The 22,344-nt window shown below is 35.5% G+C and overlaps 1 pseudogene across 1 annotated transcript; it reads left to right on the top strand.

Annotated features, from left to right (window-relative positions):
- Positions 1-1,017: 1,017 nt before the first annotated feature.
- Positions 1,018-2,352, top strand: LOC309841474 (zinc finger CCHC-type and RNA-binding motif-containing protein 1-like; annotated as a pseudogene). Its single transcript has 2 exons — positions 1,018-1,218; positions 1,309-2,352. The product of its transcript is annotated as a zinc finger CCHC-type and RNA-binding motif-containing protein 1-like (transcript).
- Positions 2,353-22,344: the final 19,992 nt, after the last annotated feature.

Raw genomic sequence — 22,344 nt, 5'->3', positions numbered from 1 at the left:
CAACTCAGTAACTCCTAGTAGGAAAAAAATAGATATTGATTTTGATGCCAGAAAATGTATTTTACTAAGTATTTTATAACTGGCTTGACATTTAGAATAAGAAGATATTAGCCAGATGTTAAAAGCTTTAAAAGTGCTTTACAGAGTGTTTTACTAGATACTTCAGTATTTTCAGAAGATGAAATATCACTGTTTGCAGCAAAGGTATTACATACATGAACTGTCCTTACAATTTTTTCTTCTAAAATGCTCCACAATTAGACCGAATGACTTTTAAAATATATAGTATTCTGTGCTCTTCTGACTGTAAGCTTACGTAAATAATAATGGTAACGTTTATTAAATATTCTATGTCTTTTAACACATTGAGTCCTCATAGTAAATATTTAAGGTAAATATTATTACTTTCATCATTTACACATAAGGAAACAGGCCCAGAGAGATATGAAGCTGCCCCAATGGCTTTGCCAGCAAGTGGTGGAGTTGGCCAGTGAAACCAGGCTATCTGGGTCTAGAGTTCACGTGCTCAACCAGAATGCTATGCTGTCCCCTATATTTTGAAAAAAGAACGGATATCCTGGTTTCACTTACTTGCTGAATTTGTATCTCCAGGGGTCGTTATTTGCAATAATAGAAGGATATTAGAGATGAAACGGGAACAATAAAGAGGAAATAATAAAGAATGATCTCTCGGGGCACCTGGGTGGCTCAGCCAGTTAAGTGCCTGCCTTCGGCTCAGGTCATGATCTGGGTGTCCTGGAATGGAGTCCCGCATTGGGAATCCCTGCTCAGCGGGGAGCCTGCTTCTCCCTCTGCTGCACCTCTTGCTTGTGCTCTCTCATGCTCTCTCTGTCAAATAAATAAATAAAATAAAATAAAAAGATTTCTCAAGAACAAAAAAAAGGTGCTTAATTTAGGCCATGCCTAAGCAAACAGAGAAGGCATAGGTGGCCATTACACTTACAGGGGTTAGAAAACTGGCTGCCAACAATTTTTCAAAGAGCAATTCTGAGGCCCCAACAGGGGATGAGGAAGAGTCTGGGTTGGGCCCCAACTGAGTCGTGGGCTCGCGCTCTAGTTTCCCAGGCCTGCCCCACCTAAAGAAATGAATGGTGGATTGGCCCCAAGTAAAAGCACAGTGTATATATCCAACTTGCCCTTTTCCCTGACCAACAATGACTTATACCGGATATTTTCCAAGTATGGCAAAGTTGTAAAAATCTCTGAATGAGTTTCCATACAAACATTAATTATAAATCATGAGAATGCTACGAAGTCAAAGACAGAGCTATAAGCACCTATAAACAGGGTTACTATAATGAAAGATAAAGATACCAGGAAAAGTAAAGGGGTTGCATTTATTTTGTTTTTGGACAAAGACTCTGCACAAAACTGTACCAGAGCAATAAACAACAAACAGTTATTTGGTAGAGTAATCAAAGCAAGCATTGCTATCGACAATGGAAGAGCAGCTGAGTTCATCCGAAGATCAAGCTACTTTGACAAATCTAAGTGTTATGAATATGGGGAAAGTGGACACTTAAGTTACGCCTGCCTTAAAAATATGTTTGGAGAACGGGAACCTCCAAAGAAGAAAGAGAAAAAGAAAAAAAAAAAAAAAAAAAGAAAATTCCTGAACCAGAAGAAGAAATTGAAGAAGTAGAAGAAAGTGAAGATGAAGGGGAAGATCCTGCTCTTGACAGTCTTAGGCCATAGCTTTCCAGCAAGCCAAAATTGAAGAAGAACAGAAAAAATGGAAACCCAGTTCAGGAGGTCCCTCAACATCAGATGATTCAAGACGCCCAAGAATAAAGAAAGCACATATTTCAGTGATGAGGAAGAACTGAGTGATTAAAATTGTATTTATTATGTAAATATCATTAAAAAAAATTTTTTTAAGTCTTGGGGTACCAAGTTCAGTTGAAATTAAAGATTACTTTTAGAATTTAAGCATAAAAACCACATAGTACCAAATAATTTTTTTACTATAAAATAGGTTCATAGGAAATTGAAAATAATTTTAAAGTATCATGTTTCTATCTTGCCTTAGCAGAGGAATAAAAATCAAGATTTGCTAGTAACCATTAATCTTGAAAACAGTTCATTTGAGTTAAAAAGAAATCTTAATACTGTCCTAGTATTGCTATTGTCATCCCAAGAAAAAAGACCAATATTAAAAAGATGTGTTTGGGAATCTCATTATAAAAGTTTATTCATGTCTGATTGGTTTACATGAAGACATTTGAAGAAATTTCATCTTTAAGACAAAAACTTCATGAAGACTAGAAAATGCTGACTGATTTATTGTTATTAAATGTTAATAAAATTTTCAAGAGAATTTTGTTTTTAAATTTTAAGAAAAGAGCAATTCTACATGGACAAGCAAATTCTGCCAAATCACTGTGAAAATCTTCTTTTTTTTTTAAATGTATAATTTAATAGGGTTTTACATATGTATATATCCACCATCACCACAATCAAGATAGAGAACCAATCGATCATTCCCAGAAGTGTTCTCCTGCCCATCCTCACTCCTTATCCACAGTCAACCACAGATCTGCCTTTTGTTACTATAGTTTGCACTCTTTAGAGTTTGGTGCAAATGGAATCATACAGAAGGTATTCTTTTTTGTTTAACTTCTTTTACTGAGATAAAAATTCATCCTTATTCTGTGTATCAATAGTTTGTTCTCCTTTAGTGAATAGATATGCCACAATTTGTTTATCCATTAACCTGTTGATGGATACCTAGATTTTTTCCAGTTTGAGGCTATAACAAATAAGCTGCTACAAACATTTCTGTACAAGTCTTTGTATGTGGTTTATGTTCTCTTGGGTAGATAAATACCTAGGAGTGATATGACTCATATGCTAGGTATACATGTTTAAATGTTTGAGAAACTGCCAAACTACCAAAATAATTAAATTGTTTTACATTCCTACCAGTAGCGTAAGGATATTATTTCCTAAACATTTTTGATAGTGCTTGCTATGGCTAGTCTTTTTTTTTTTTTAACAGCTGAAATTAATTTTAATCTATTTTCTTCAGCTCTGAACACCCAACATAATATAATTTCAACATGAGATGAATACACAAGTAGTAAATTAGATGTTTTATGCATGTGTATATATATATATATGCATGTGTGTGTATGTATATATTTTTTTAATTTTTTATTTTTTATAAACATATATTTTTATCCCCAGGGGTACAGGTCTGTGAATCACCAGGTTTACACACTTCACAGCACTCACCAAAGCACATACCCTCCCCAATGTCCATAATCCCACCCCCTTCTCCCAACCCCCTCCCCCCAGCAACCCTCAGTTTGTTTTGTGAGATTAAGAGTCACTTATGGTTTGTCTCCCTCTCAATCCCATCTTGTTTCATTTATTCTTCTCCTACCCACTTAAGCCCCCATGTTGCATCACCACTTGCTCATATCAGGGAGATCATATGATAGTTGTCTTTCTCTGCTTGACTTATTTCGCTAAGCATGATACGCTCTAGTTCCATCCATGTTGTCGCAAATGGCAAGATTTCATTTCTTTTGATGGCTGCATAGTATTCCATTGTGTATATATACCACATCTTCTTGATCCATTCATCTGTTGATGGACATTTAGGTTCTTTCCATAGTTTGGCTATTGTGGACATTGCTGCTATAAACATTCGGGTGCACGTGCCCCTCTGAATCACTACGTTTGTATCTTTAGGGTAAATACCCAATAGTGCAATTGCTGGGTCATAGGGCAGTTCTATTTTCAACATTTGGAGGAACCTCCATGCTGTTTTCCAGAGTGGCTGCACCAGCTTGCATTCCCACCAACAGTGTAGGAGGGTTCCCCTTTCTCCGCATCCTCGCCAGCATCTGTCATTTCCTGACTTGTTGATTTTAGCCATTCTGACTGGTGTGAGGTAATATCTCATTGTGGTTTTGATTTGTATTTCCCTGATGCCGAGTGATATGGAGCACTTTTTCATGTGTCTGTTGGCCATCTGGATGTCTTCTTTGCAGAAATGTCTGTTCATGTCCTCTGCCCATTTCTTGATTGGATTATTTGTTCTTTGGGTGTTGAGTTTGCTAAGTTCTTTATAGATTCTGGACACTAGTCCTTTATCTGATATGTCGTTTGCAAATATCTTCTCCCATTCTACTGTGAAAATCTTCTTAATGCAGTCTTGCTATAATACTTTCCTAGAGGACCCAGTCAAAGAATCAGGCTCCAGGTAGTCTGATGGCTGCTGAATTTTGGTTTTCATTCCACATTCACATTTTGGGGTTATAGGATTACAGTGTAAGCTGACATCACTGTTTCTCAGAGGGCAGTGGAAAATTTGAATGGATTCAGAAGATCTGAGAAAGCTAAATCCCCAAACCCACTGTGCTCCTCTTACCAGTAAAAGCAGACCTCCCTCTCATTACCCTTCTCCTCCTCAAGGGTCCTGAAATAACCCTACTGAGAGCATGCCAGTTTTCCTCCCATTCTGATTTCCTTACTGAAAGCACACTGGTGTAGGGAAACATTTTAAACATAATAATAATAAATCTCATTATTTTTACAGTGTAGGATTCACAACCCATTCATAATACATATTTGTTGAATGGGGAGTTAGACAAAGTCTTAAGCCCGTCTATTGTATCAAATTCCAGACTCCAGTGAGGCATATTATAGCAAGAATCTGGTATGTTCCAGTATTTTCTTCCTAAATTTATTTGTCTGAATCCAATCTCATTAAAGGGAAGATAATTACACTAAACTTAAAAATGTTGGATCTCCCCTCTGCAGAGAAGAGCCCTCCACTTTCAATTAATTAAGATAAAAATGAAGGCAGATTTTCCCAATACAAGAAAAGCTTAAAGTAAATTTATTAATTCTATCTGCAGTGGCTTTTTATTTTCTATTTTCTTTTATTTTATCTAAGTAATATATTAATACGGTTCAAAAAATCAAATGGAATTTAAAAAACTCATAAAGAAAAGCAATTATTTTCTATAATATCCCTCTCCACCTGTCCATTTTACTTTCTAAGGGAAAACACTTCTTTTTTTTTTTTTTCTTATTTTATTTTAAGTAGGCTCTACACCTAATGTGGGGCTTGAATTCACAACCATGAGATTAAGTGTTGCATGTTCTACTAACTAAGCCAGCCAGGCACACCAGGGGAAACACTTCTGAAGTCCTTTCACTATTGTTTTGGCAGTTCCTATCAAATCTGAAAATAATATTTTTAGGCTGCTAATTATTATTTAACTATTCTAAATTTTATTTTTTCCCTATTATAATGTATGCATATTTAAATCTGTTCTCCCACTCTCTATCTATTCTCGGTCTTTCTTCCAACACAGTTATATAAAGTTTTGGTTAACATTGCTAAGCTCTGTTTATAGTTTTAGGACTTTGCGAAGCCAAGAACTTTACAGTGATTATATTTCCTTTCCTGTACAAATTTCCTGGAGTTTCTCAATTTTTTTTCTTTTCTTCATAAAATTTATTTTTTGTAATAGTTCTCCTTTTTTTAAAAGGCTCAACAGAGCACATCCTCTATGAAAACCCTATTTTTCCAGAGACTTCCCTCTTGGAGTCTTCTGTTTTCCTGCTGCAAGCCAGGCTCTTTCTCAGATTTATTTCATGACTATCACCGCCAGACTGAGCTTCTGGATCCCATTCTGCTTCCTGCTGGTTTCCTTCTGTATTTTACTGGAGTATACTCTCTATCAAACTCCACTGGGAAATAAAAGTCACTCAGGAGAGATACACATCCACACCTAAAAATGCATTTGAGATACCCTCCACTTGAATTACAATTTGAGCATAGAATACTTAGTTAAAAGTCACTTTTCCTCTGAAATCTATATCAGTGGTATATTCTTAGAACCTCCTAGAACAATTTCTAGCACATATTTGGCACTCAAAAATATACATTAAGTGTATGAATGAATGAATATGATGCTTTTTTAATCTCTCTTAAATTCTCATCTGTTTCCTGTCATTTTTCTTTCTTTCATTGTTCCAACTCCTCTCCTAAAAATACAGTGATCCTCTTTGTCTATTCATATTTAGGAAAAAGGCTCTGAAAAATGGATTAAGGCTATTATCCAGATGAGTGGTTCTCAAAATATGGTCGTAAGCTTTACCTGGAAACTTGTTAAAAGGCAAATTCTCTGGCTTATTCCCAGTCTTAGTGAATCAGAAACTCTGAAGTTGAGGGGAAAAAAATCTGTGTTTTAATAAACGCTTCAATTTATCCCAATGCACACAAAAGTTTGAGAATCACATAGGTAGGGCCAAGACTGGCAGCCATTGCTTTTGGGTTACCTGGAGAGAAGTGAGCATTGATACAGGGAGATCCATACTATATGATTGCTAATTTCTTCAGGGAAGAAATCTTGGGTCTCATGCCCACAAGATAAATATCTAACTTCTAGTGTTCTGCTGGATGGTTGAGAGTGGAACACAATGACTCATGCCTCTGTTATGAGCACAAGATGGACAAAGTGATTCTTGGATCTCTAGGAGTGCTGTAATTTTTGAACAAAGAGCCATCGTTCCAATTTTCTAAGGTATCTGTCTGTTTGGACCACTAATTCAGTTTCCTGTTCCTCCTTTCTGAGACAGCATCCTTTCCATAAACTGTAATCCCCTGCGGTAACTGAGTATGTCTCTGTTCTTGCCACCTGAAAGAACCTGAAAATTTAGTCTAAAATTATAAGCTTGTCATTACATGTACTATTTGAATTTCTTGCATCTCAAAAAATGTGTGTCGGGAAATAAAATAATTCCACCTCTTCACTTAATACTAAGTACATTGCATGTATTTCCATCGAGGACCATTAGGTGGCACTTTCTGCTCTGCTTATAATCATTATTTTCTCTTTTCCTTTGGGGCAAACCATTCATGGAGTTCTTTGGCCTCTGGAGGCAACTTCTCAAGATCGCCTGAGAGAATGCTTGCACTTTGGTGACTCTTTTAGTCTGTGGTGACTTATTCAATTAGTTCTGCAGCAAAGAATCAAAGAATGTCTTACAACTGTTGACCATGCAAGTTGCATGAATTTTTGCCTTGCCTGGTAGGAAATCTGAATATGGAATTCCAGATTCAACAAACTACCACACAATTGCCTTAATCTAAAATGTAAAATGTTAGTAAGCTTGTCGCTCCAAGGATACTTTTCCCCCTTGAAATAGGGTCCAACCAAATGAAGTTCAAAAGTGAAAACATGGCTCCTGCAAATAAACACTGGTTCCCTGCACAGAGTGGTAACAATGGTCCTTTGGCTTTTACAGACATTTTATTCTTACACATCTAAGTAATGTGCAAATCAATATTTCATTGATTGTCAAAGGATTATTTTTCTTATTTGAGAGGATTTCCTAAAGATTTTTCTTCAAACTTTTCCTATATATTTAAATTCTACTCATCCTTTAAGAATCTGCTCACCCTGATCACCTCTGACAAATCTTTACCAAAATCTCACTATCTTCTTGCTGAATTAGGGGCCCCTCCTCAGTGATCTGCATGCCTCTCACATGACACTTACAACACTGTCTTAAAATTGTCTTTTTTGTGAGTTATACCCCCCTTAAAGATCAGGGCTGTGTCATTATCATTTCTATTTCCAGGTTCTGTTGTGAAATTGCCACAGCGCAGAGAGGAGTGTCTAGTTAGATTTACATTTGAAAAACAATAGAGGTCCTTAATTAATGTTAATTTTTCTTTGTTGTTTTTCTTTGTTGTTCATTTTTTTTCCTTAGAAGCCAGCAATCCAGTTAATTAATAAAGTGTATAACAGAGTAATACCAGTTAATATAGTTGAAACTTGGAAAGAAAAGATTACTGAACTGGTAGCGATGTCCAGAAACAAACTTGTATCTTACATGAGTGACACACTATTTGGTTGTTTCGTGTCCTTTAAAATGTCATAGATCTTAAAATATGTGAGTTTGGTCATTTGGAGTTTTTCCTCAAAGCTGTCACCTTACGATATTAATGTCTTAGTAAATGACATATATTTTCACAACATAAAGCAGTACAAAACATACAGTTGCTACAAGTTTTCCAAAAGTTCAGCAGCACTGAAAGATCAAGCACAGAAATATAGTCACTGGCATACAAATTATCACCCACGGGCCACTTTGCAAGGTAAAATATAAGCATGCTTCTTTTGAGTTTCAGCAGGCTCTTACGGAATTTGGAGGATTTGGGGAAATGTATAGAGACATTCTAAACAGAGGTAGTAAAATGTGGTTTCAATAGCAAAGAGGAAATTCAGTAGAAAAGAGGAATTTTACAATGAAAGATTCTTTAATATCTCTGAGGATGAACTGTGAAAAAAAAACTCATCAAATGACTAAATATTAGAGAAAATATTATTAATGACTCCACCTACGTCTTGGCTGAAAAATGCAGAGCCTGTCTAAAGAGATAATAAAGGAAAACAAGACAGTAACCAGCCTCCTTCCTTGGCTAGAAACATCCCTGCTTTCAGTGTATAAAAATGTGTGAAAGTGACCCAGAAAAGCCCTGCTCCCTGGAATGTAGCCCAGCTCCCTGCCTCTCGTGCAGCCTTCCAGGCAGCCCAACAGCAGGCCTAGACAAGAAGCAGAGCTGAGTCGGGGAGAAAAGAAAATGAAGAATGTGAGTGACCAGGGCTTTACTTCTGTTTATAAGAAACTTCCCTTCATCAAGTTCTTCTCAACAATTTGTCTATATGAACCTGCAAAGAGTAAAACTGTATAAAATAAATCCCTTATTTGGTTGTAATCATGTCTTACTAAGAGCCTTAACTAGGCAGATTTAAATATAATTTCATTTCATTTTGTTGTTTGGAGAGGAGCCAATGGGCTGTGTAATTTCCATTCTGGGATGGATCTTGGTCTCCTGAGTGTCAGGGAAAGCTGTGTCTTACAGTTTTAAGAGGCAGAAAGCACAGAGGCCATGGATTCAAGGCCTGGTGCTGACATGACTTTGAGACTTGGGCAAGTCATTCTATGAGCAATGTTGGGAATAATTACTTCACATGACTGCTGCATGAGTCAGAATAGGTAACATTAATAACTACCAAAATTTATAATCTTGGAATAAATTTCTAAAGAGTAATTGCTCATTGAGGGGTGAAATTATAGACTATTGTAGGCAAAGGTCTCTTTGACAACAGGCTTTCTTTTTGGAGAACAGAAAAAAAAAAGGGGGAAAAATTTAATCGGAGTCAGCCATAAATCTAATTAATATACCCAAGATAAGGTAGGCTCGGCTGGCCACAAAAGTCACAAAGAGCCAGTGTTTTGCTGGGGAGTGATCTGCAGATCTGGGCTTTCTATTCAAAATGTTTGCCACTCGGTGTGTGTTCCTGAAACCCACAGGTTGTTGTTTCCAAATCTTATAGGCTGTCTCCAAAAAGTCTTGAGCCTTGCACTGTAGACACATCCACTACTCAGAGTGGGAAAAATTAGTACTATTCAGTTTACTTAACTACTTGCAATGAGCAGAACTGGCTTAACTATTCCTACTGTCACCTGCCAGAGGATTAGATTCAGAGTTGGGCTAAGTACCCTTAGGGCTTGAGTCGTTTCTCTCCTCAGTATGACCTAATGATATCTCTTCCCCACTGTAAGAAATTGCAATGCTATACAGATGAAATAAATTGATAACTTCCACCAGTTCCAAATGTTCCAGTTTCATACAAACATCCAAAGAACAATTTTAAAATAGCGGTTATCCCTTTGTAGAAGGCTTTCCACAAATACTATTTCAATTTGCTACTGATGGACTTAAAGGAAGTAGAAATGTCACAAGAAACCTCAATCAGCCACGCGTATGTAATGAAATCTCCATAAAATCCCTGAACAATGGGGTTTGGAGAGTTTCCAGGTTGGTGAACATAAGGAGATGCTGGGAGAGTGTTATGTCAGAGAGGGCACCCAATCACACTCTTCACACCTTGTCCTTTGCATCTCTTTCATTTGACTCTTCCTGTGTTGTAGCCTTTTATAATACACTGGTCATTGTGGGTAAAGTGCCTTCCTGAGTTCTTTGAGACATTCTGGGAAATTATCAATTCTGAGGAGAACCTACAATTGATAGCTAATCATTCAAAAGTACAGGTGGCCTGGGACTTGTCAATGGCCTCTAAATCAGGAACAGTCTTGCGGGACTGAGACCTTAACTATGGGATCTGAAACTAATTCCACAGAGATAGTGTCAGAATTGAATTGTTGGGCACCCCAGTTGGCGCCCAGAGAGTTGGAGAATTGGTTGATATGAGAAAAAAAATTCCACATAATTGGTGTCAGAAATGCTATGAGTAAAAATAGCTTAAGTATTAAGAAAATTTTGAAGAAAATAAAAATAAACAATACATTAGAGCTTAAAAATAAAGTTAGAAATGAAAATTTATGTTCATATAAAAGCCTACACATGAATATTCATAGTACCTTTATTTGTAACAGCAAAGCACTAAAGACCCAAATGTTCTTCAATGGGCAAACTGTCGAATAAACTTTGGTACATCTCCACAAAGGAGTACCATTTAACAATTACAAAAAAAATGAACTATATATAGAAATCCATCACAACCTAGAAGGTCCTCAAGGGCATTAGACTGAGTGAGAAAAAAAAAGTCAATTTCAAAAAGTTATATTCTGTATGATTCCATTTCTAATACATTCTCAAAGTGTCAAAACTGTAGCAGTCAATGGAGAACAGGTTAACAGTTTCCTAAGGGCAGGGTTATGAAAGGAGGACAGCAAATACAAAGAAGTCGCATGATGAAATTCTTTTGTGGTGATGGAATAGTTCTGCACCTTAACTGTGGTGATGGTTATGTAAATCTATACATGGGATTCAATTGCACAGAACTACACACACAAATGAACGCAAGTTAAACTTAGTTATGGGTAAATAAATTCTGGTTTATTTAACCAGGCTAGTGAATAGTCTGGTTATTAGTCTAGCTAATTTTAGTGGTCTAGTTAATAATAATTTTAATAGCTTAGTTAGCATTTAATAGACTAGTTAACAGTAATGTACCCCTGTCAATGTTGTACTGTAAGAGTATAAGATGAAACCACTGGGGAAGCTGGGTGAGAGGTACATGTGTGAGACTGTACTATTTTATAACTTTCCATAAATCCATAATTATTTCAAAAATGCAAAGGTAAAAAATAAAAAATAATAGTTAATATTTATGACAACTAGATTTAAATTTTTATATTTAGATTTTGTTAACATCTGCTTTGAATTTCACTAATTTTTAAGAAAAATAAGAATTTCTTCCCCATGTGTTATACAAAAGTCATTGTCTTTCCATGCTCTATTTCTGACTTTATTTCATTCTGACCTGAAAGTAGGATTCAACATTTCATTGACTCCATTAAAAAAAAAAAAATCCATCTCAGAAGGCACTGGTGAACAATACAGACTTTATTAAAATTTGCTTATAGGAAACATTGCATAATATACAACATTAAGTTCTTAATTAGAAAATACAGAAGGATCCTGTTCACAACTGCAACAAAACCCATGAAATGAATAGGGAAAATCTAACAAAAAATGTATAAAGCTATACCACAGGAATTATAAAATCTTCTAAAAGATATAATTGAAAATTTAATAAACTGACAGAAAAATGTAAAAAATATAAAAGTTCCAGATGGGAGAAGATAATGTTACAAAGAAACAATTCTCCCATTATAATCTTCAAAGTCAAAGCAATCACAATCAAAAATCACAGGAAGATTTTTTTTTTCAGAAGATTTGAAAAGCTTGTTCTTCAGTTGATATGGTAAAGAAAATGCATAATAATAAAAACAATGGCTAAAATTTCAGATTACTTAATATTTTCCATCCACTTTCATAAATTATGCTATAATCCTCATTATAACAATATTATCATCATTATGGATTTGGAAATTGAGATTTAAAGAAGCTAAGGGGTGCCTGGGTGACTCAGTCAGTTAAACATCTGGCTCTTGGTTATGGCGCAGGTCATGATCTCAACATCCCGGGATGGAGTCCCGCATTGGGCTTTGTGCTCGGCAGGGAGTCTCCTTAGAAGTCTCTCTCTCTCTCTTAGTCCCTCCTCCCACTCACATTCTCTCTCTCTGTTTTTTAAATAAATAAATTCTTAAAAAATAATAAAGAAGCTAAATGACTTGTCCAATATCACCAAATGAGCAGAGAAAAAGCATTACCTTTGATCCCAACTGATCTGACCCAGAGTCTCTGCTTTTAGCTGCTAGATTCTTTTGCCTCTGAAGATATGAGTCAACATACTCTTCATAATGACAATGAGGAAAAAAATGAGGAATTTGGAATAGTAATTTAATAATGGTAATAACTGGGATGTTGGGTATGTAAAATAAACAATAGAAAATAAAGCCCAAGAAAGGATCTATACACCAGGTCATAGGGTAGCTCTAATTTAATTTTTTTGAGGAACCTCCACACTGTTCTCCAAAGTGGCTGCACCAACTTACATTCCCACAACAGTGTAAGAAGCTTCCCCTTTCTCCACATCCTCTCCAACATTTGTTGTTTCTTGTCTTATCAGTTTTCGCCATTCTAACTGGTGTAAGGTGGTATCTCAATGTGGTTTTGATTTGAATTTCCCTGATGGTTAATGAAGATGAACATTTTTTCATATGTCTGTTAGCCATTTGTATGTCTTCTTTGGAGAAGTGTCTGTTCATGTCTTCGGCCCATTTATTGACCTATCTGTTTTTTGGGTGTTGAGTTTGAGAAGTTCTTTATAGATCTTGGATATCAGCCCTTTGTCTGTAGTGTCATTTGCAAATATCTTCTCCCATTCCACCGGTTGCCTCTTTGTTTTGTTAACTGCTTCCTTTGCTGTGCAGAAGCTTTTTATCTTGATAAAGTCCCAAAAGTTCATTTTTGCTTTTGTTTCCCTTACCTTTGGATATGTGTCTTGAAGGAAGTTGCTGTGGCCAATTTTGAAGAGGCAACCCAATGTTCATAGCAGCAATGTCCACAATAGTAAAAAAGTGTGGAAAGAGCCGAGCTGTCCTTCGACAGACAAATGGATAAAGAAGATGTGATCCATATATACAATGGAATATTACTCAGCCTTCAGAAAGGATGAATACCCAACTTTTGCATCAACATGGATGGGACTGGAGGAGATTATGCTGAGTGAAATAAGTCAAGCAGAGAAAGTCAATTATCATATGGTTTCACTTACTTGTGGAGTCTAAGGAATAGCATGAAGGACATTAGGAGAAAGAAGGGAAAAATGAAAAGGGGTATAAGGGGGGGAGATGGACCATGAGAGACTGTGGACTCTGGGAAACAAACTGAGAGTTTTGCGGGGGGGGGGGGGCGGGGAGATGGGTTAGCCCAGTGATGGGTATTAAGGAGGGCATGTATTGCATGGAGAACTGGGTGCTACATGAAACCAATGAATCTAGGAACACTAAACCAAAAACTAATGATGTGCTGCACAGTGACTAATATAATAAAAAATAATAATAATAAAAGAAAAGATCTATAGATCTATAGATGGGAACTTAGCTTCTAATAAAGTTAGCATTTCATATTAGTAGAGAGAAGATGGTCTATTCAATAAAAGCTGTTAGTATAATTGGAAATATATAAAGTTTCAGAGGATGGTTATAGGAGCCAGCTACCAAAAGTGAGCATTCTTAAGCAGTATAATTCCAGAATAAATTGTAGCTGTCTTTCAAGAATGTGTTTTTGGCACTATCCTTCCAATTTTTTCATGCTTCTATTCTCTGACCAAGCAACCCTACCGTTAGAAAGGTTACCTAAAAAGAACTACTTTCACCTACGCCCTAAGATCTACACACAGGTATGTTCAATGCAGCATTATGAAGAATTTAAAAACAGGTGTGTAAATATAAGGTATTTACAGAAGGTATTTGCAAAAGCATCTCTCAGAAGAGTCAATTTATAATTGACCACCCCACAAGACACACACACACTCACATTTCTCTGTGCCTTTCAAACACTTTCTTTTGAACAGCCAAATAGTGTTCAAGATGTACTAGATAAAAAAACAAGCTTTAATTGGTTAGAGAGACTGAAAGAAAGATAGAAAAATTTAACACAGATGTCATAATCATTCTGAGCACAGTTCACAATTAAAAGTGTTGGATATGAAATTAATAAGCCTTTTAAAGAAGACTTTTAAAAGCCACCAAGTCAGTTGTGCAAAGGAATAATGAAAAAAATCCTAACATTATGCAAACATTATGTGCTTTCAGTTTGGCTTGGTACACAATTTCAGGCAATGGCAGTATCAACGGGCTTAAAAATTAAGTGAAATCTTAGCATAGTAATGAAAATTATGTGCTGTAGAAAACTCAAATGATTCAAAACATGGTTCAATGACAGACAATGATAACAAGGCTGCATTAGAAGAATTTGGATTAAATTGTTTAATAATAATGTATGGATGACCAAAAAACAGCTACTAAGTTAATATATTATTCTATAAATATACAGTGTATTAAATATTTATGAGTAACTAAATTAATATTATAAGTGAAGATGTATTCAGTATGATCAAAAGACTTTTACATATTTGGAGGCTCTCATTAAAAGAATGAGAGGAGCTGCTTTATTTGGAAAGTTACCCTGTTTTAGGGTAATAATTGCCCATCAGTAAGAGAGTCATTAAATAGACAATATCTAAACCATTTGTAGGATAAAATCAAAAGTTGGAAAGAATGTTTAGATCTACATGATGTGACATGAAAATTTCTCCAAGAGAGTTAAAAATAAAACAACACAGCTGACCCTTGAACAAAGAGGTTTGAATGGTGTAGGTCCACTTATATGCAGATTTTTAAAAAAATAAACACAGCAAAGAGGCACCTGGGTGGCTCAGTGAGTTAAGCAGCATCTGCCTTCAACCAAGGTCATGATCCTAGAGGCGTCCTGGGATCCAGCCCACTGTCAGGATCCCTGCTCATCAGGGATCTCAGGGATCCCAGCCCCTGTCCCTCTGTCCCTCCCTCCTGCTTATGTTCTCTCTTTCACTTGCTCTCTCTCTCACGGATAAATAAGTGAAATCTTTTTTAAAAAGTAACAAAATAAACAGCACAGTGTTGTAAATTCATTTTCTTTTGAAGATTTATTTTTACTTATTTGAGAGGGGTGGGTTGGAGGAAGGGCGGTGGAAGAGAATCTCAAGCAGAGTCCCCGCTGAGTGTGGAGCCCAGCAATGTGGGGCTTGATCTCATGATGCATGAGATCATGACCTGAGCCAAAATCAAGAGTTGGATGCTTAGCCAACTGAGCCACCCAGGCACCACCTTATTATTTTCTTAAATAACATATTCTCTTGAGCTTTCTTTATTGTAAAAATACAGTACATAATACAAATAACATACAAAATATGTGTTAATCAACTGTTTGTTTTCAGTAAGTCTTTCAGTCAACAGTAGGTTAGTAGTAGTGAAGTTTTTGGAGGGTTAAATTTGCACTGAGATTTTAGAATCCTTGGGGGTCAGTGCATCTAACCCCTATGTTGCTCAAGTGTCAGCTGCACTTGTTTTGTTTTGTTTTTTTTTTAATATTTGAGAGGGGCAGAAGGAAAGAATCTCAAACAGACCTCTCACTGAGTGTAGAGCCTGCTGTGGGGCTTGATCTCAAGACTCATGAAATCATGACCCAAGCTGAAACCAAGAGTCTGATGCTTAACCAACTTAGCCACCCAAGTGCCCCTATTTTGTGCTAATTTCAAATATTGAGAGACTGTGAACTTTGAGAAACAGACTGAGAGTTTTATAGGGGAAGAGGGTAGGGGAATGGATTAGCCTGGTGGTGGGTATTAAGGACTGCACGTTTTACGTGGAGCACTGGGTGTGATTCTTAAATAATGAATCTTGGAACACGGAAAAAGAAAAAGGAAAACAAATATAATAAAATAAAAGGCACTAGAAAGACACACAACAAGACATTGTGAGCCATTACACCTGGAAAAATGAGAGGAAGTTAAGAGGGACATTAATAGTTTGCTCCTATATTTTTCATTCTGTGAATCCTACAAAGAATATATTTGTATGTTGCTTATGTAAATTTTAACAGAAGTAAATGAAACTGATATGGATATAATGACATGGAAATATGGCAAAGATAAATTGTTAAGTTTTTAATGTGATTGAATAATTTTTATAGAATCATAAGTACATGTATATGCTTATATTTTAACAAAATATATTTATTCATATATTTAACAATATATTTATATTTAAGATAAATATAAACAAGATATATTTATATTTTATATATTTATTTAATATATATTATATGTTAATATATAATATATTATATATTAAATATAAATATTTATATATTTATATTTTAACAAAATATATTTATTCATATATTTTATTTATAAGTTATTTATTTATACATATATATCTTATATAATATATAAAATATAATAAAATATACTTTATATTTTACATGTTTTAATATATAGATATATATTTATACTTAGTATATAAATTTTTAACATTTTATATCTTATATAATTTCTAATAATTTGTGTTTTATATAAACATTTTTATATATATTTATATATGTATGCATGAATTTATATTTATATATTTATACATATTTATATATAGATATAGTAATTAATACATTAATCACTGCATTATATAAAAATATATTTATATAGATTTATAAATATATACTATATAAATAATTTATGTATTTATATAAAGATATTAATGTATAAATATATTAATGTATAAATATATAAAAATATATTTTTATATTTTATTATATTTGACATATTTGTCTATGTCTATACATAATATATATTATAAATATATGCATATATCAAAATACATAAATATTTATAAAAATATATAAATATATTTACATTTAATTTATATTAAATTTTCATATAATTATATATGTATATATTATATATGCATATATGTATATATATTATATATGTATATAATTATATATGTATATATATAATTTATAATTTTTAAAAGTTTAAGGTAAAACTTCTCTGCCTATAATTCACAGTCCTCTCCAGCTGGCCTTAAACCACATTCTCAAGCTTTCCTTTCCAACACTTGTATAATCTTTTCACTCAGCTCAAAGCTGCTATTTACATAAAGCCATATATAATCACCCCAAGCCAAGACCGCAGGATAGAGTTGTGTAAGACATGCCCTGCACAAGGACATCTGGCCAGTAGAATAAGTGGGGATTCTCCAAGGGGGTGAAGAGCTTCCTAACACTGGCATAGGTCTAGCAACCTCTCTGACCTCAGCCAATAGTAAGTTTGCTCCCCTATGAATTCTTCCGACTCAGTCACCATCCTTTATAGAAGATGCATTTGTTGGGGCACCTGGGTGGCTCAGTGGGTTAAGCCTCTGCCTTCGGCTGAGGGTACTAGGGTACTGGGATCAAGCCCCACATCAGGCTTTCTGCTAAGCAGGGAGCCTGCTTCCCCCCTCTCTCTCTGCCTGCCTCTCTGCCTACTTGTGATCCCCTGCCTGTCAAATAAATAAAAAAATAAAAAAGAAGAAGATTCATTTGTTAACTTCCTTTTTTCCCCTATAATATATTGGAAGCTCTTGAGGATGAGAAACTGCACTTTACTATCCTTCCGAGTGCCTAGAACACATGTAATTTGGCAAGATATAGCTGCTAAATGAAGAATGTATTTACAAGTGTGCTATATACACCAAAGTAGCATGAACCTTTCCGTTATTACATTTTAATATATAAACCTAACTTCCACTACAATTGAGGATCTATATATCATAGCAATATCTTGCTGCCAAACTTTGAGCTAAATAGCCCATGAAAAATTGGGTAACGCAATATCCAACTTACAAAGGAGCAAAAATCGCATCATTTAACTTCAAGCTGAGACCAAAATATAATTTTTTATTAAAACATAAAATACTTTGCCCTTGAATATATGGATGAGCCAGATAGGGGATATAAGTATTCTAATCAAATTGGAGAAAATCAAAGAGAAGAATGATAATTTGCATAGGAAGGCAAATTAATTCTGTAAAGTATGCGACAAATATTGCGGCATCCAAAAATGTTCTGTGGACTAAATAAAGAGAGAAAGCCCAGCTCCCTATGTGGGCTCTGTTAAGAGGTTATTCTCCTGGAGCTCTTATGCTATGATTCAGATCAACAAGGATCATAAAACAGGAGCAGGCTCCAATCTGTGGTCTACATTCAAACCAGGATGTGATGATTTAGCTCCAAAGATTGGACTATAAGAAGCTAAATAGTCAATAACCTCTGGGGATCATATTTGAGTATCTCAGCCAATTTAATCAATTTTTTCAGCCAAATTAATTAATTTCAGTGCCAGTTTCCTTATACAATGTGTTTGTGTACTCAATAGATCCGTATGCTTGATCTTAATTTTATGGTTCCAGGATTTAATACCAGGATATCAATGGATTATATAATGGGCAAAATGAAAATTATCTAGATAGGAGCTGAATCCTTCTGCTACTCCTTAGTCAAAATGCCCATGTTATTTGTTACCTACTGATAATGGTTAGAATATTACTTGATTACCAATGCACTTTATTCTTTATTGGCAAGATTGTCTAGGAAATGTGCTAGAATTTCCAAATAATTTTATTTGACCCCCATAGTTTCAGCCCAAGAACTAGCTTGAACTCAGGGGCATAGAGCTAAATACCTACATCATAAAAGTAGTTCTTTGAGAATCAAAGTCTCTCAAGGTGTTTCATATTTGATTTCATTAAATTTAAAAGTAAATAAGCAAAAAAGGAGTTTTCTAGAAGAAATGGCAAGTTACCTGTGGAGGACACGACTGGGTCTGTGGACCCAATTCCCTGTCGTATGCCAGTGTGATATAAGGGGTGATCGATGGTTCATGGAGTCCTGTCCTACCTCTGAGAGAAGTGGGGGAAGTTTCTCTATGATACTTTGCTTGTTTCTACAATTTCTCCAAAGATCCTTCTTTTCCTAGATAGCTTAATTTTGTTGCTTGATATTTCCCAGGACATGGAGTAAATCAATAAGGTAAATCCATGGAAGAACTGATTCACATTAAGATATCTCTCTCCCTCATACCTCTGATCCAAATTTTAACACTGGTGATACTTCAGCCTTTCCCTCATGCCACATCTTTCCCAGTATATCTGTGTTTCTGAAGACACATTTTCATGATCATTTTATTCTCCAATTCCTGGTATTAGGAGAATCTCAACATCACCTCATACAATTCTTCCTTTCTTTCATTTCTACACTTTCTCAGATATGATAGTTAGCCATTTTTCCTTGATTCCTTAAAATGCATTTCATGTACAGTGGACATTATGGAAAGTTCAGGGAAATGCATATGGTTTACATCAATGCAACATAAAGGACCTAAAATTTAATGTTAGGCTTACCTGTACTTAAAAATACTTAAAAATGGCATGCTGCTCTGTATAAACCTGGCGATTCACAGACCTGTACCCCTGGGGATAAAAATATATGTTTATAAAAAATAAAAAATTAAAAAAAAATAAGATAAAATTGGAGAGGGAGGCAAACCATAAGAGACTCTTAACTCTAGGGAACAAACTGAGAGTTCCTGGAGGGGAGATGGTTGGATGGGGTAATGGGTGATGGGCTTAAGGAGGGCATTTGATGGAATGAGCACTGGGTTTATATGCAACTGATGAACCACTAAATTCTACCCTTGAAACTAATAATATACTATATGTTAACTGAGTTGAATTTAAATAAAATTGAATTGAATTAAAAAAAAAAAAAGGCATGCTGCTCTATTGGTTTGCCTCCCTGCTGCAACATCCACCCCCTCCCCGCCCTGCCCATTACTCCTGCTTGATTGGTGTAGGCAAATTCCTCTGTCTTCAAAGCCAGCAATGTCATCTCTTCCTGGTCATACTTCTGTTTTCTGTTGTCACATCACTCTGACCACAGCCTCCTCCTAGCCCAAGGTCCTTGCCCTTAATCACAATGTCAGAGTCCTTTTGACCAATTAAGGTAACCTATTCACAAGTTCTGGGCATTGGAACATGGACGACTTCATAGTGTGTGTGGTACAACCGATGAACATCTTTCCGGTGAGGGGTATGATGCAGAGAATGGCACTATTGTGCTTACCAAACTGCCCATTCATTGAAACCTTGGCATTCTCATATAAAGTTAGTGGAACTGACTTGTCAAATTTGTTCTGGAGGTGAATTTCAAATATATCAAATTAAATGTGTACATTCTCTTTGATTCCATAGAATTTCACATCTATGAAATCTATGGCACAGACATACTTACACATTTATTCATTCAACAACCACTTACTGAAAGTATGGTATACACTAGGTGTTCTTCTGGTTTCTAGGAATAAAGAGAAAGTCCTTGATCTCAAGCCACTATTAGAAGAAGGCAAAGCATAAACAAATATATCATGCTGATGGTGGTAGATGCTTTTTCTAGCTGATCAAACCAAAAGCTTTAGAGACTTTCTTAACTCCTCTCTTTCCATAGAAACCACACATCTTACTGGTTCTATCTTCAAAATATGTAAGAATCTGACCACTCTATATACACTCTACATACACTCTATATACACACCCTCTCTATATATACCACAGTGTATATATATACACTCTATATATACTCTATATACACAAATATGCATTTACAAAAACGTTTCCCAAAGGAAACCAGGACATTACTATCAGATGAAAAGAGAGCACATAATGGATAGGACACAAACAACCAAGCATCTATCTTTATATCTATCTTATACTCTAGCCAAGTAATTAATGGTTATGACACACTGCCATATCATGAAGTGTTCATAGTTATCTATAAAAACATAAATATTTTTATACCCTACCTGCAGATACATTCTACTTCAATGATATGTGTTGAAAAGATCATTGAGCTAAATGAGTGATATAAAGCAGTACAGTGCCATATACAAATTGCTGTGAGTAAAAGCTAGAGTGACAGTGTGGTATTAAGATGGCACCAAAGTAAAATCTCACATTTTCTAGAACATATGAGAACCTTGTTTCTTAAACATGTAGGCAAATCCAGTCAAGAGTGCAATCCGTTTGTGGGAAAACTTTTTCTGTGAAGTGTGAGATACTAAATATTTGAGGCTTTGCAAGGACCAGCCATTTGGAATCTGCTACACCTACTCAACTCTGCAATTAAAGTACAAAAGTAGTCACAGACGATACATACTGAGCATGGCTGTGTTCTGATAATAATCCCAAGTATCATATAATTTTATCTATTTAAGGGTAGGATGAATATCTAAAAGATACTCTCTTTTAAAAACATAACCATGTTTTCAGTAGTTGACAGGTCAGGGGCTAGAGTGTGAAGATCCTTGCCAGAACCAGTTCTGTTCAAACAACATAATACTGAAAGACATGAAAGTGCCTAGTCCAATAAACATTAATTAAATTAAGCATCTGCCTTTGGCTCAGGTTATGATCCCAGGGTCCTGGGATAGAGCCCCACATAGGGCTTCCTGCTCACCAGGAAGCCTGCTTCTCCCTCTCCCACTTCCCCTGCTTGTGCTCCCCCTCTCTCTGTCTCTCTGTCAAATACATAAATGAAACCTTAAGAACAAAAAAACAGTGTGTTATGAATCTGGTTCAGAGCCACCCAAGTCCTCATTTGGCCTCTGCTAGATGTGACTTTCTTCCAAGTGCCTGCTGCTAGGATGTGGAGCAGTGAATGTCATAAGGTAAGAGCAGGCTCTAATCCTTGGTCTATATTCGAAACAAAAATATCTTGACTCTCTTCAAAAGAGCATCCTACCTGAAGCTTAGTAGTCAGGGAACTGCAGGGTACTCTATTTTAGTAGATGTGCCCAGTTAATTAATACTTTTAGCTGAAACTTCAAATGGATTTGAGAACAGGTGCTCTAATCCTTGAGACTCTGTACTCTTGATATTCCTTTCAGAGCAGCAGGAGTTAAGACCTGGATATAATAGGTATTAACTAGTGGCTGTAGGGCACACCAGAGCATAGAGCGTAGAAAAATTACTTGGACAGAACTTGGATTTTCATTTGGCTCAATAGCTGACACTTACTCATTATCGTCTATTAATTTTATTCCAACCGTTTTGGCTGTCATTTTTCTTGGCTGTAAAATTATTTTTCTTTAATGACAAGATTGGCAAATGACTGAATTCAGAAATTTTATTGACCACCACAATTTTGGCTTGAGAGCTAGTTCAAACAATTGCAAAAGCTGAATTACACAATTTAAATCATTAAAGCAGTTGGGTGAAGATCAAAATTTCTGAAGAAATTCCATGTTGATTTTATCTTACTTAAAGCACATTTGAGGGGTGCCT

The sequence above is a fragment of the Mustela nivalis genome (assembly GCF_964662115.1).
Source record: "Mustela nivalis genome assembly, chromosome: 10".
Taxonomy (NCBI): Eukaryota; Metazoa; Chordata; class Mammalia; order Carnivora; family Mustelidae; genus Mustela; species Mustela nivalis.
This window is presented reverse-complemented; position numbering and strand designations above follow the sequence as displayed.